Source organism: Psammomys obesus, unplaced genomic scaffold (genome assembly GCF_907164565.1).
Source record: "Psammomys obesus unplaced genomic scaffold, mPsaObe1.curated_primary_1811, whole genome shotgun sequence".
NCBI classification, from domain to species: Eukaryota; Metazoa; Chordata; class Mammalia; order Rodentia; family Muridae; genus Psammomys; species Psammomys obesus.
The window spans coordinates 10,444,746-10,459,361 of NW_026592118.1; the positions used below are offsets into that span (position 1 = coordinate 10,444,746).

Consider the following 14,616-nt stretch of genomic DNA (forward strand, 5'->3'; position numbering starts at 1 on the left):
CACACACACACACACACACACACACACACACACACACACACACACACGGCGTTATCCTGCCACTCCCAAATGTAAACCCTACTACACTGGGAGGGTTTAGCACCCCTCTCCCCTCCTCTATTCTCGTGTACTTTTGCAAACCGGTCTTTAGGGTTTGTTTTGTTTTGCTTCATTTTTCTTCATTTACTGCGTTCTGGCTGCTCATGAAGGAGGCAATTAAGTGTAAGAAAGTTAGAGGGAAATATAGGTCAGATGCAACCCTGGCAAGACATCGTCTTACAAACGTCCCTGTTCTGCAAGCACTCTCTCCAGCATCCCGGCCTAACGAGGCATCTGTGTACTTCCAAGCAGAGAGCCGCAGATAGGGGAAGAACCCCCATTTCATCAGGAGGCTTCGCTCCATGAGCCCTTCATTTGGAACAAAAGGAACAGCTCATCTTTCTGGGCAGGCACAATAACTCAGGAAGCAGGAAGTCCTCTCACATTCCTCGATCCGTGGGGAGCACAATTTCAGTACACACACACACAGAGACACGTACATAGACACACACACACACACACACAGAAAACACACACATGCACACACACACGTACACATATAGGCACACACAGAGATAAACATGTGCACACATTCATGTACACACACGCACACACACAAATCCACTTGAGGACACTGGCTTATCGCCGGCTTCCTCTGCGAGATGCAGGAGGAGGGTGTGCACAGCTCAGCTCACGGGAGCACAGGTGGTGTCTCTGTTTGTTGCCGATGAGGTCATTTGCTGTTCAATTGTGCAGGCTGCCTTAAGGGTGTGTCTAGTGGGATAAACTCCTGTTGCCCGGGTGAAAAGGGTCAGTGTTGTACAGGTTGCTTAGAGACCTCCATTCTCTCTCCCAAGTGTGACGTGGAGAGCAACATGTGAGATTGTGTGTGTGTGTGTGTGTGTGTGCGCGCGCGCGTGCGAGCATGCGCGCACACTGTCTATCCAGATACCGACTGTGACTCGTGGTGACCTGGGGTGGGAAAGACCATGTTGCTTTTCCCATAGCGGCAGCTTTGGAACATATTCTGGGTCTGAATGTGACAGAGAAAGAAGGGATTTTTGACATAAGAATGAACCTGGGGCACACAAGGCTGAGTGTGATAAGCCGCACACGGAAAGACAAATGAGAAACCCACAGGATCTCACTTCCATGTGGGATCTATAGCAGATATAGTAATGCACACACAGAAAAGGCAGTAAGCAGCAGTGTCCTGGCTGGAGTTTTGACAAGTTGATATAAGCGAGAATTATCCAGGAGGAGAAACCTCAACTGAGAAAAATGCCTTCATCAGATGGCCTGCAGGCTGGTCTGTAGTGCGTTTTCTTGATTAATGATTTATGTGGAAAGGTCAGCTCATTGTAGATGGTGTCATTCTTGGGCAGGTAGTTTGAGGTGCATAAAAGATGGGGAACAAGCCAGTTATCAGAGGTCCTCCATGGTGTCTGTTTCAGTTCCTGCCTCCAGATTCCTGTCCTGAGTTCTTGCCCTTAGTCCCTTCATGAAGGTGAAATAAATTCCTTTTTCCACAAGTTGATTTTGGTCATTTTTTCCCCACAGCAATAGAAACCTAACGACGATAATTGGGTAGGATGAGAAGCGGGGGCATGTGGGTCAAAGGGCCTGACTCAGCATGTCAAGAGGACAGTTCAAAACCTTTGCTGCCTACTGGGGTGACTGAAGTTGGTAATTCACATGAAGACTGCTGAAAGGAGATTTGAGGTGTTCTCCAGGACACACAGGATGTTATGTATTTGCTAATTAGATCAATCAGGAGTTCTGCAGAACAGACATACACACGTAAAGCTTTTACCCATCAGCCATAAAGCAATACAAAACAAAACACGACAGTACTGGGACAAACCTGCTATCGGATCAAGTGAGCACTGGCACTGCGTGTGGGCGCATACAGCCTTGAAGTCAGACATGAGGTACGCTTCTCAGCTTGGGAAAAATCCTTCTTAAATGAACAAATAGTAAGCTCCCCCAGAACAGCGTCACAGGTAGAACCGTGTGCTCTAACCCTAGTTCAGTGTGACCTCACGTGGAAACAGGGTCAATGCACAGGGGTCATAAGATGTAAACTAGGTTGAGGTTTTGCTGGAGAGGGAGGATCTTAATCCAACGTGGCTGGTGTCCTGAGGAGTGGGAGAGGTGACAGACAGAGGAGGAGCATGCAGTGAGAACAGATGCTGGGGTGAAGTGTCTGCAAGCCTGTGCTAATATTATTGATCAAAGCCTGAGCATTCCACCTGCACGGAGCTCTGTGCCATATGGTAGAGACAGCCTCGAAGGTAATGATAAACAACACGGGAGCTGGCAATTTCAAGTGCTATGGGAACAATCAGAGCAAAGCAGAGTGGACCTGGGGGAAAACAGAAATCCACAGGAAACCAGGAAGGCAGAGTGGTGGATCCTGGAAACTTTCCCGCCTCCACCTCTTCTTCTGGACAAAGAGTCAGTGAGTTATAGTTATATGGCGAGAAAAACTGTCTACTAGCCCATTAAAGAGTATGTGTGGCATGTTCTGAGTCCAGACCCTACACAGGGCACAGGGAGACAGACACTGGTTTGGGCCTCAGATGCCCACAAGATGAGAGACATCTGGGGATCAGGTTTCCTATTTTTTTTTAAATCTTTTATTTTTTTTTATTAATTACACTTTATTCATTTTGTATCCCCCCATGAGCCCCTCCCTCCTCCCCTGCCGATCCCACCCTCCCTCCCCTTTCTGCACGCATGCCACTCCCCAAGTCCACTGATAGGGGAGGTCCTCCTCTCCTTCTTTCTGATCTTAGTCTATCAGTTCTCATCAAAAGTGGCTGCATTGTCCTCTACTGTGGCCTGGTAAGGCTGCTCCCCCCTCAGGGGGAAGTGATCAACGAGCAGGCCAATCAGATTATGTCAGAGGCAGTCCCTCTTCCCATTACTATGGAACCCACTTGGACACTGAACTGCCATGGGCTACACCTGTGCAGGGGTTCCAGGTCATCTCCACAAATAGTCCTTGGTTGGAGTATGAGTCTCTGGGAAGTTCCCTGTGTTCAAATTATCTTGTTCTGTTGCTCTGCTTGTGGAGTTCCCGTTCCCTCCAGCTCTTACTATTTCCCACTTCTTACATAAAATTCCATTCACTCTGCCCATCAGTTGGCCATCAGGCTCAGCATCTGCTTTGACAGTCTATACTGCAGAAGCTTTCAGAGGCCCTCTGTGGCAGGTTTCAAGGTTGTTTCCTGTTTTCTTCTGGCTTTCAGAGGCCCTCTGTAGCGGGTTCCGAGGTTGTTTCCTATTTTCGTTTTCTTCTGATGTACATCCTCTTTGTCTTTCAGGATGGGGATTGAACATTTTAGTTAGGGTCCTCTCTTTTGCTTAGTTTGTTTAGATGTACAGCTTTTAGTGGGTTTATTCTATATTGTATGTTTATATGAGTGAGTATATACCGTGAGTGTCTTTTTGCTTCTGGGTCAACTCACTCAGGATGATCCTTTCCAGGTCCCACCATTTACCTGCAAATTTCATGATTTCCTTATTTTTCATTGCTGAGTAATACTCCATTGTATAGATGTACCACAGTTTCTGCATCCATTCTTCAGTTGAGGGGCATCTGGGTTGTTTCCAGCTTCTGGCTATTACAAATAAAGCTGCTACAAACATGGTTGAACAAATGTCCTTGTTGTGTACTTGCGCCTCTTTTGGGTATATGCCTAGGAGTGGTATAGCTGGATCTTGAGGAAGCGCTATTCCTAGTTGTCTGAGAAAGCGCCAGATTGATTTCCAGAGTGGTTGTACCAGTTTACATTCCCACCAGCAGTGGAGAAGGGTTCCCCTTTCTCCACAACCTCTCCAGCATGTGTTGTCCCTTGAGATTTTCATCTTGGCCATTCTGATGGGTGTAAGGTGAAATCTCAGGGTTGTTTTGATTTGCATTTCCCTAATGGCTAATGAGGTTGAGCATTTCTTTAAGTGCTTCTCTGCCATTCGATATTCCTCTACAGAGAATTCTCTCTTTAGCTCTGTTCCCCATTTTTTAAGTGGATTACTTGGTTTGTTGCTTTTCAGCTTGTTTAGTTCTTTATATATACTGGATATTAGCCCTCTGTCAGATAGAGGGTTGGTGATGATTCTTTCCCAATCTGTAGGCAGTCGCTTTGTTTTGATGACGGTGTCCTTTGCTTTACAGAAGTTTTTCAATTTCATGAGGTCCCATTTATTGATTGTTGCTCTTAGAGCCTGTGCTGTTGGTGTTCTGTTCAGGAAGTTTTCTCCTGTACCAATGAGTTCTAGGGTATTCCCCACTTTTTTTTCTAGCCGATTTAATGTGTCTGGTTTTATGTTGAGGTCTTTGATCCACTTGGACTTCAGTTTTGTGCAGGGTGATAAGTATGGATCTATTTGCATTTTTCTACATGTAGACATCCAGTTGGACCAGCACCATTTGTTAAAGATGCTATCTTTTTTCCATTGTATGGTTTTGGCATCTTTGTCAAAAATCAGGTGTCCGTAAGTGTGTGGGTTTATTTCTGGGTCTTCTGTTCGATTCCATTGATCCACCATTCTGTTTCTATGCCAGTACCGTGCAGTTTTTATAACTGTTGCTCTATAGTACAGCTTGAGATCAGGGATGGAGATACCTCCAGAAGATCTTTTATTGTAGAGGATTGTTTTAGCAATTCTCGGTTTCTTGTTATTCCATACGAAGTTGAGAATTTTTCTTTCCAGGTCTGTAAAGAATTGTGTTGGCAATTTGATGGGAATTGCATTAAATCTGTAGATTGCTTTTGGTAAGATGGCCATTTTTACTATGTTAATCCTGCCAAGCCATGAGCATGGGAGATCTTTCCATCTTCTCATATCTTCCTCTAATTCTTTCTTCAGAGACTTGAAATTTTTTTCATACAAGTCTTTGACTTGCTTGGTTAGGGTTACGCCAAGGTACTTTATGTCATTTGTGGTTATTGTGAATGGTGTTGTTTCTCTAATTTCTTTCTCAGCCCTTTTGTCTTTTGTATACAGGAGTGCTACTGATTTTTTTGAGTTAATTTTATATCCGGCCACTTTGCTGAAGGTGTTTATCAGCTGTAGGAGTTCCCTGGTAGAGTTTTTGGGGTCACTCATATATACTATCATATCATCTGCAAATAGTGATAATTTGACTTCTTCTTTTCCCATCTGTATCCCCTTGATCTCCTTCGACTGTCTTATTGCTCTAGCAAGGACTTCCAGCACTATGTTGAAGAGATATGGAGACAGTGGGCAGCCTTGTCTTGTCCCTGATTTCAGAGGGATTGCTTTAAGTTTCTCTCCGTTCAGTTTGATGTTGGCTATAGGCTTGCTGTATATCGCCTTTACTATGTTTAGATATGTGCCTTGTATCCCTGATCTCTCCAGTACTTTAAACATGAATGGATGTTGGATTTTGTCAAATGCTTTTTCAGCATCTAGGGAGATTATCATGTGGTTTTTTTCTTTCAGTTTGTTAATATGGTGGATCACATTGATGGATTTCCGTATATTGAACCACCCCTGCATACCTGGGATGAAGCCTACTTGGTCATAGTGGATAATATCTTTGATGTGTTCTTGGATCCGGTTTGCAAGTCATAAGGGAGATTGGCCTGAAATTCTCTTTCTTTATTGAGTCTTTGTGAGGTTTAGGTACCAAGGTGATTGTGGCTCCATAGAATGAATTTGGTAATGTTCCTTCTGTTTCTATTTTGTGGAATAGTTTGAAGAGAATTGGAGTTAGCTCTTCTTTGAAGGTCTGGTAGAATTCTGCGCTGAAGCCATCTGGTCCTGGGCTTTTTTTGGATGGGAGACTTTTGATGACTGCTTCTATTTCTTTGGGGGATATAGGACTATTTAGTTGATTTACCTGGTCCTGATTCAGCTTTGGTGAGTCAAATCAATCAAGAAAATTGTCCATTTCATTTAGATTTTAAAATTTTGTGGCATATAGACTTTTGAAGTAAGTCCTAATGATTGTTTGGATTTCCTCAGTGTCTGTAGTTATGTCCCCCCTTTCATTTCTGATTTTGTTGATTTGGGTGGTGTCTCTCTGCCTTTTAGTTAGCTTGGCTAAGGGTTTGTCTATCTTGTTGATTTTCTCAAAGAACCAGCTCTTGGTTTCATTGATTCTTTGAATTGTTTTATTTGTTTCTAATTGATTGATTTCAGCCCTGAGTTTGATTATTTCCAGCCGTCTACTCCTTTTTGGTGTGTCTGCTTCTTCTTTTTCTAGGGTTTTTAAGTGGGCCATTAAGTTGCTTGAATGAGCTGTCTCGAATTTCTTCTTGAAGGCACTTAGTGCTATGAACTTTCCTCTTAGCACTGCTTTCATTGTGTCCCACAAGTTTGGGCATGTTGTGTCTTCATTTTCATTGAGTTCTAGAAAGGCTTTAATTTCTTTCTTTATTTCTTCCCTGACCCAGCTGTCATTTAGTAACAAGTTGTTCAGTTTCCATGAGTGTGTAGGCTTTTTGCTATTTCTGTTGTTGTTGAAGTCCAGCTTTATTCCATGGTGATCAGACAGGATACAAGGGATTATTTCAGTCTTCTTGTATCTGTTGAGGCTTGCTTTGTGACCAACTATATGGTCTATTTTGGAGAAGGTTCCATGAGGTGCTGAGAAGAAGGTAAATTCTTTTGTGTTTGGGTGTAAAGTTCTGTAGATGTCTGTGAGGTCCATTTGATTCATGACCTCTGTCAGAGATATTGTTTCTTTGTTTAATTTCTGTTTTGTTGACCTGTCCTTTGTTGAGAGTGGGGTGTTGAAGTCTCCCCAGGTTTCCTATTAAACAGCTGGCTCCTCCCGCAGGGACCATGCAGAACTGGACAGCTACTGCTATTACCAAACAAAGACAAGGCTGCCTGCTAACGTGATGTCAAGGTCCTCAACAGGCCTGACCCAGCCATCTAGCCAGCTCTGTGACACAGAAGGGAGCTGGGAACTCCCAGCTATGTGACACAGAAGGCCAATTGCACAGTCCTAGTGGACAGATGTTTGGAAACAATGTCCAGCTCAGATGGGAGAAACTAATAGCAGGACCCATGCCTATGGGCTGGAGGAAAGGTCCTTGCCCAGTGGCTAGGATGTGGGTGTCCTCTAGGTAGCTGGGTGCAGGGGTCCCTGACCTACAGACCCACCATTCAAGTTCAGCTGGAGACAAGCCTGAACTTGGTGGTTCAGAGTGCCACAGAAGTGAGATGGAGAGAGAGAAACAGGGAGGCTTAGGAACTTTGCTAGACAACAGTCCTAGCTAGTGCCCCAGGGACCCATAATGTGCTCCACAGGTAGTTTCTCCAGGCCCCACAGGTCTCATTTTCTGGAGTGAGGCAAAGTGAGGCCAAGAAGCCAAGAGGCCAAGTTCTGTTCCTGCTTCCCTAGAAACAGAAGAAACCTATTTGTTTCTAAACCTTCTTGCATATGCGATTTCTTTCTAACTCAGTGGGCTGGGGGCACAGAAGGTAGGCCAGACACTTACTGTTCCTCTGCAGCAGAACCATTTCTGTTTTGTTTTTTTTTTTTTAAGACAGGGTTTCTCTGTGTAGCCTTGGCTGTCCTGGACTCGCTTTGTAGACCAGGCTGCCTCAAACCCACAGGGATCCTCCTGCCTCTGCCTCCCAGAGTGCTGGGATTACAGGTGTGAGCCACCTCACCCTGCTGCAGAGCCATTTCTGAATGCTTGGAAGTCAGCCAGCCAGCGTTACAGACAGGGCATGCCCTGGCCTTTCCATACCTTGGTGGCTGCAGAAGAGAGGAGACGCTAGTTCTGCCAGGCTCAGCCTAATTCAAAGATGTCACTGTCCAAGGTCATCATATATCAGGTCACCGAGAGCAACTTTAATGACAAACCTTTTGTGTAGAACATACCAAGGAAAGGAAACACCTGAGCCAGGAAGCCAGGCTCTGTTCCTGGATTATACTCTTTTGTTAGGGCTTTCTTTGGCACTTCATCTCTTTTTTAGTGGCTACTTGTTGGGATTTCCTGAAGCCATGACCCTGAAGCCTTCTACTCACCGGCCTCTTACCAAAATGAATAAGAGTATCATGCATATATTCCCTATTTCTAACTCCATTGTTGACATACGTATATTAAAGCTTTCACCCATTCATTCATTCATTCATTCATTCATTCATTCATTCATTCGGTATCCGGCCATCCATTCACTTGGTAACACCCTAACACAGCAGACCATGGACACACTGTGGACAGACTGAGAATGATTCGTGAGCCAGGCAGGAGGTGGAGGAGCAGGATCGGGAGTTTAAAGGGCATTCTTGGAGATGCGGTGAGTTGGAGACCAGAGATATTATTTTGAAGTCCTACAGTTAGGGCATAAGTGTTTGCTTCCTGGTTCTGGCTGTTCCCTGAGAAACAGGAGTGTAGGTTTTAATTCAAGGCCACACGTGACATGGAGTTCCCAAGCGGAACTCAGAAGAGGGAATCTGGAGGCCTGCTTGGATCTGGAACTGAAAGAGACTCAGGGCAGAAACTTCTGGAGGTGGTTGCTGGCTGAAGGGCTGTGGGTGACCCCATTGCCTCTTGTCACCCTCTGTGCTGAGGGACAAGTAATTACGTGAAGAGCCTGTGTGCCTGCAGGAGTCACGTGGCAGAGAATAGCATCGTGCTTTGCTCTCATCCTCCCCTTCACACGGCCTGTTGAGAGCGGATGTGAAGGAGTCATTAGAGTGCAAGAGGGTCCTCGCTGGGGGAGACAATCAAGTGATAATCAAACATGTTAAGAGATGGTCTAAGAGAGGAGTAGAATGCACCACGTGGGGCCTGAGGGCTCTGGTGGAGAGGGAGCAGCGCACCCTGACCATGACATTGGAAAAAGGAAGCTGTCAAAGGCTCATGCCGCCAAGTAGGAAACAGGCAAGCCTTTCACTGATCTTGCCAGTGCCATAGACGGCTTCCATTGTTTGTTCTTTGAAAGTATTTTTCCATCTACTTACATATTTGAGTGTGTATTCTGCATGACTTTGTGCATGTCACAGTAAGTGTGTGGAAGTCAGATGACAGCTTACGGGAGACGGTCCTCTCCTTCCATCACATGAATCCCAGGGATTGAATTCACATCGTCAGGCTTTACCTGCTGAGCCATTTGGCCCTATTGTTGCTTGTTTGCATGTCATGTATAAAGATGTATTCCTCTGCGACAGCACAATCCAAGCAAGTCACTGCCTCTCCAGTGCTCAGCATATTACCTTCCAGCAACAGTGGCGAACAGAGGGGGTTAGGGGGACGCAGCCCTGCCCCTGGCTGAGGAGCTATTGGCATTTGATAGCTGCCCGGAAGAGTCCATTTTCTTTAGTGGTGTGAAACCTGGCAGGCCACACCCAAAAGCAGTTGGGCACCACAAACTGGACTCAACAAGCTTGATGTGGGGGGATGGGTGGGTCTGGGGAGAGTTAGGGGAAGGTGAGGTCAATGTGGTAAGAATACATTGTACAAGATTCTCAAAGAATTAACAGAACATTGTTAAAATTTAAGAATACGATTTGCTTTTAAGAAGGACTTGAGAAAGGATCACTTAATTCATATTTTCAAAGAAAACCCTAATTCAGCAGTGTTTGCCCTAATCAGACTGAGATGTTCTGTATAATTATTTCCTAATATCAGTGAAAATACAATGCGTACCAGAGGAGGAAATTAGGTTTCAAGGTTTATTAAAGAAAAGGTTAATTAGCTATAAATTATGAATGGCTCTTGGGTAGTTCCTATGCCCTGCAGAATTGGCTCACGACTTAACATCCGGTTCCAATGGTAAAAGAACAAGAGTCAACCCTTTGTCTTTCGGCCAGTGTGAGGATTCTAGGTGAATGGGAACCTAGTCCTGTCACATACATAGTAGCAGGAGCAGTAGCATGGTGTCATCCACAGGCTGGGATGTCCTCATGCTGTCTGTAGAATCTGAGTGGAATCCTGCAGGCAAAGCACATGCTGGGCTCCGCTCAGCCCCCACCCCCCACCCCCCAACCCCAGTTGTCTAGTCTTCATTTTCTCACACGGCAGACTGTGTTACACTCAAGAGGATGAAGTTCCGGTTCCAAATGGGCACATACAATGGGGAACAGAGCTAAATAGAGAACTCTCTGTAGAGGAATATCGAATGGCAGAGAAACACTTAAAGAAATGTTCAATGTCATTAGCCATTAGGGAAATGCAAATCAAAACCACCCTGAGATTTCACCTGACACCTATCAGAATGGCCAAGATGAAAAACTCAAGTGACAACACATGCTGGAGAGGTTGTGGAGAAAGGGGAACCCTCCTCCACTGCTGGTGGGAATGTAAACTTGTACAAACACTCTGGAAATCAATTTGGCACTTTCTCAGACAACTAGGAATAGCGCTTCCTCAAGATCCAGCTATACCACTCCTAGGCATATATCCAAAAGGGGCTCAAGTACACAAAAAGGACATTTGCTCAACCATGTTTGTAGCAGCTTTATTTGTAATAGCCAGAAGCTGGAAACAGCCCAGATGCCCCTCAACTGAAGAATAGATGCAGAAATTGTGGTACATCTACAGAATGGAGTATTACTCAGCAATGAAAAATAAGGAAATCACGAAATTTGCAGGTAAATGGTGGGACCTGGAAAGGATCATCCTGAGTGAGCTGTCCCAGAAGCAGAAAGACACACACGGTATATACTCACTCATATAGACATATAACATAGGATAAACCTACTAAAATCTGTACATCTAAAGAAACCAATCAAGAGAGAGGACCCTGACTAAAACGCTCAATCCCCATCCCAAAAGGCAAATAAGATGGACATCAGAAGAAGGCGAAAACAGGAAACAACCTAGGAACCTGCCACAGAGGGCCTCTGAAAGGCTCTGCCCTGGAGACTATCAAAGCAGATGCTGAGACTTATGGCCAACTGTTGGGCAGAGTGCATGAAATCTTAAGAAGTGGGAAATAGAAAGAGCTGGAGAGGACAGGAACCCCACAAGGAGGGCAACAGAACCAGAATATTTGAACACAGGGGTATTCCCAGAGACTCATACTCCAACCAAGTACCAGGCATGGAGATAACCTAGAACCCCTGCACAGATGTAGCCCATGGCAGTTTAGTGTCCAAGTGGGTTCCATAGTAATGGGAAGAGGGACTGCCTCTGACATAAACTGATTGGCCTGCTCTTTGATCCCCCCCCCCCCGAGGGGGGAGCAGCCTTACCAGGCCACAGAAGATGACAATGCAGCCACTCCTGATGTGATCTGATAGACTAAGATCAGAAGGAAGAAGAGGAGGACCTCCCCTATCAGTGGACTTGGGGAGGGGCATGCATGAAGAAGGGGGAAGGAAGGTGGGATTAGGAGGGGAGGAGGGAGGGGCTTATGGAGGGATACAAAGTGAATAAAGTGTAATTAATAAAAAAAATCATTTTGCTCAAAGCCAAGCTTGTGTCCCTAGGCTGGATAACCCGTTCTAAAGTCTAAGCTGTACTCACGATGGGGACACAAATTGGGAGGGGACAAGGTCCTTGTTAACTCTAGTATTCCTTTGACAATGACAGCAGCAGTGGTCTCTACCACCTGAGAATGACAACTGCATGGGTTTAATGTGAGGATAACGCTGGCAGGAAATCAATGACCTTTCTGGGCATGAGGTGACAGTGGATCGGGGTCACAGACACACCTTTGCTTATCACATGAGATACTGTGTTCTCAAACTGCACAACCTTACACAACCTTACATCCATCAGCATCTTGTAACTCCAGCATCCAGAACTGAGCTATTCACACAAGCTCCTCAGAAGACGTGACAGAGTGTGATTTGGAGTCTGGGCAGACCTGGAAGCAGGGCTGTGAGTGCTTTTGCTGAGAAGAGGAATCCAGCTATTTGTAGCTGGCATGCTCTGCTGGATGCCCTTCAGCTACTTTGCTGACTGTCTCTCTGTATCAGAGTCATGTCCAGAAGACATGCAGCCCAGATATAGGGCAAACAGGCAAACCATGCAGAGGATAGTAGGTGTTCTTTGAATGACTCCAGTGGTCTTAAACCGACATGCATGGTCTGAGGTGGACACTCATTCCTGAGTGCTACATCTGTTCCTGGTTTTTCCCTTATGTCTAGAACATCACAGGCCACAACTTGACTTGTCCCCATGTCCACAACAGCATTTCACCCCAAGAACCTTCTAGATTTCTAGACCCAGCCTGTACCACCTGTGTTCTCAACAGGTTGTAACCGAGAAGCACCTGTTACAAACAAGGCCTTCCAAACAAACAGATGCATAGTTGGCGTAACCCAGCAGTGCTCGGGGGAGCTTTTGGGAGGTTGTGTAGCATTGTATTAAATTGCATTGCTAGCTGCTTCCTTCAGAGGGCAGGGAATGTATCCCGATAGGAGGATGACACTGACCTTAGCATGCTGGCACATGCCTTTAATCTGAGCTCTCAGGAGGCAGAGGCAGGCAGATTTCTGAGTTTGAGGCCAGTCTGGTCTACAGAGAGCGTTGCAGGTCAGCCTAGGCTACACAGAGAAACCTTATCTCAAGAAACCAGAAGTAAAGAAGAAGGAGAAGGAGAAGGAGGAGGAGAAAGAGGAGAAGAAGGAGGAAGAGGAGGAGGAAGAGGAGGAAGAGGAAGAGGAGGAGGAGAAGGAGGAGGAGGAGGAGGAGGAGGAGGAGGAGGAGGAGAAGAAGAAGAAGAAGAAGAAGAAGAAGAAGAAGAAGAAGAAGAAGAAGAAGAAGAAATAGCTGAGGTTCTCAGCTCAACCATGTGCCCTCTGTTTTTCTTCCAAATGCTGAAATTCTAGAATCTTCTGTGGCTTCTAATGAAGCGTGGAGGGGAGATGGACATTTCACTTTGGGCAGACAGGGCAGAAGTATGACTGTGCTGATGGATAGTTTCTGAGAGGGAGCCCAAAATATCTCTGTTGTTTTCTGCAAGGCTAGATTGTCATTGATGTCTCCCATCCTCCCTTCATACTTTCTGTTCCAAGAACACTTACGAAAATGATGATTAGTGCCATCGGTGGTAAGGGATGCAGGAACTACCGCAAAGTTTGAGGGAACAGCATCAAGTGACATTGCTCCAGTTTTATGAGACTTATGCCTGATTTGAAGGGTCTGCCCATGTCTGGTGTTCTTACCTTCCTGGGGAGTCATTTCCAAGGGAAAGACAAATATTGAGTTGTGTTTCATAGGACCAGGTATTTATCTGGTGTTTTCAATAAACTTTCTGTTTGTTTTGTGATAGTTGGCAGAAAACACCAACTTATTTTTCTAGTGGAAAGAAGAGCTGGAGTGAATTGCTCAAATCTAAATAGCCCAGAAGATTCTAAAACCTTCCCTGTGCAGGAAGTGTTTGCCCCCAGCCCTTTTTGGCTAATTATGATCCAGCCAAAGAGACTAAAGTAACCCTGGCTGCCAGAATTACTGTATAAACAAATCACCCCAGGCAGAGGCTTCTGGAGGCATCAGATGAGCTTTCAGCACAATGACCTCTACCAGGCATGTCTTAGGCAGAATGGGACAGCCAAACTTGGGGTGCGATAGGGATCTCATGGTGGGGGGGGGACGCTGCCACTAAGCCCCTGACTCATCTGCCAGTAAGAAAGTCAGGGAAGGTAGGAGCTGCATCAGGGCTGTGTCCCACTCCCAACCCAGAGCTGGTCTTCTCACAGCAGAGGGCTTTAATGTTCTCATCGACAGACCAGAAGACCAGAGGGGATGCTGGAGACTTTGTGGAGAGACCTAAATCCTTTTTTTTTTTTTTTTTTTTTCCAACTTTGGTTCTATTTTCACCTTTTGTTTGGAATACAGGGCAACACAAGTTTTAGATTTTTAAAAGAATAAACATGGTGATAAAAGTGTTGAAAATAACCATGGCCTGAATTTGGAGAGCAGGTGGTTTTCCAATTTGCAGGTAGGAAAGAAAACAGGTGCAAGATCATCTCCAGAGGAGAAGAAAACACTCAGCGAGCCGCCAAAGGGTCTGGCTTCCACTCACTTAAGGGTAAGTAGTGTAACCCAGGCTAACTATCCATGAACTTTGTCACAGCAAATCAGAGTCTCCAATTGTTCAAAGTAATTGTAGGTACAAGAGAGGAAGCGACTCCAGACTGACTCATTAAAAAATTGAATAGGAACTCCACAAGGAGAGCAACAGAACAAGATAATTTGAACACAGAGAACTTCCCAGAAAATCATACTCCAACCAAGGACTATTCGTGGAGATGACCTGGAACCCCTGCACAGGTGTAGCCCATGGCAGTTCAGTGTCCAAGTGGTTTACATAGTAATGGGAAGAGGGACTGCCTCTGACATAATCTGATTGGCCTGCTCTTTGATCACCTCCCCCTGAGGGGGGAGCAGCCTTACCAGGTCACAGTAGAGGACAATGCAGCCACTTTTGATGAGAACTGATAGACTAAGATCAGAAAGGAGAGGAGAACCTCCCCTATCAGTGGACTTGGGGAGTGGCATGCATGCAGAAAGGGGAGGGAGGGTGGGATCGGCAGGGGAGGAGGGAGGGGCTTATGGGGGGATACAAAATGAATAAAGTGTAATTAATAAAAAAAAATTGATCTGGATGACCAGGAAGTGTTCCCCGTTCCTA

At 45.5% G+C, this 14,616-nt stretch overlaps 1 protein-coding gene across 3 annotated transcripts in view; it reads right to left on the reverse strand.

Moving 5' to 3' along the window:
• Positions 1 to 14,616, reverse strand: part of Dpp6 (dipeptidyl peptidase like 6) — a 749,167-nt gene that overhangs the window by 89,564 nt on the left and 644,987 nt on the right. The gene's annotated exons all lie outside the window — the stretch shown is intronic.